General features: G+C 54.1%; 1 protein-coding gene across 1 annotated transcript in view; it reads right to left on the bottom strand.

Annotated features, from left to right (window-relative positions):
- Nucleotides 1–205, bottom strand: part of chd6 (chromodomain helicase DNA binding protein 6) — a 66551-nt gene that overhangs the window by 19160 nt on the left and 47186 nt on the right. The gene's annotated exons all lie outside the window — the stretch shown is intronic.

Raw genomic sequence — 205 nt, 5'->3', positions numbered from 1 at the left:
AGGAGCCCCGATACTCCTCTTAAACCAGGAGCCCCGATACTCCTCTTAAACGAGGAGCTCTGACACTCCTCTTAAACCAGGAGCCCCGATACTCCTCTTAAACGAGGAGCCCCGACACTCCTCTTAAACGAGGAGCCCCGATACTCCTCTTAAACGAGGAGCCCCGATACTCCTCTTAAGCCAGGAGCCCCGATACTCCTCTTAA

This window comes from Nematolebias whitei, chromosome 7 (assembly GCF_014905685.2).
Source record: "Nematolebias whitei isolate Nwh7 chromosome 7, NemWhi1, whole genome shotgun sequence".
Lineage (NCBI taxonomy): Eukaryota > Metazoa > Chordata > Actinopteri > Cyprinodontiformes > Rivulidae > Nematolebias > Nematolebias whitei.
The sequence above is the reverse complement of the archived record's forward strand: the minus strand, read 5'-3'. Positions and strand labels throughout refer to the sequence as shown.